The sequence below is a fragment of the Etheostoma spectabile genome, chromosome 23 (genome assembly GCF_008692095.1).
Source record: "Etheostoma spectabile isolate EspeVRDwgs_2016 chromosome 23, UIUC_Espe_1.0, whole genome shotgun sequence".
Lineage (NCBI taxonomy): Eukaryota > Metazoa > Chordata > Actinopteri > Perciformes > Percidae > Etheostoma > Etheostoma spectabile.
Window position 1 is genome coordinate 15,779,048 of NC_045755.1, and position 531 is coordinate 15,779,578.

The 531-nt window shown below is 35.4% G+C and overlaps 1 protein-coding gene across 2 annotated transcripts in view; it reads left to right on the forward strand.

Annotated features, from left to right (window-relative positions):
- Positions 1 to 531, forward strand: part of hcls1 (hematopoietic cell-specific Lyn substrate 1) — an 8,431-nt gene that overhangs the window by 3,656 nt on the left and 4,244 nt on the right. The gene's annotated exons all lie outside the window — the stretch shown is intronic.

Here is a 531-nt window from a genome sequence, read left to right on the forward strand (position 1 = left end):
CGTTGTGAGTAAAAGTGAGCCAACAAAAAAAAATAACAACCTAATTACTTGCACTGGGACAAAAAAAATGCGGCTGCCCACCTATCTACAGCTAGGTAAGAACGTGATAAGTCCTATTTCAACAAACGGTGGCATATCCCTTTAAATCTCAGTTTAACATGTGTAACTAGTCTACTAGCATGATTTTGTGACATGACAACTAGTTTGGGAGCCAATCGTGATCAAATAAACACAAATACAATATTTTTTGTAAGAAATCCATATCAGACACAAGTTATTCAAAGAAAAGAGGACTTTTGTAATTAAAATAATGTTTCCGAAATCATTTCAGTGGTTCAACAGTAGGGTGTGTCACTACCCGATGTGAGTCGAGTGCAGGTGGGAGTTGGAAATCCATAAAATCCATAAAAAAACTTTTCTCATTACAAACAATAAGATGGAAATCATTTCAAAAACGTTTTAGCTATCTATGATTGTTTGATAGCTAACGTTAGCTCAAAACGTCATTCCAGTGACAGCCTTTGTTGTGTT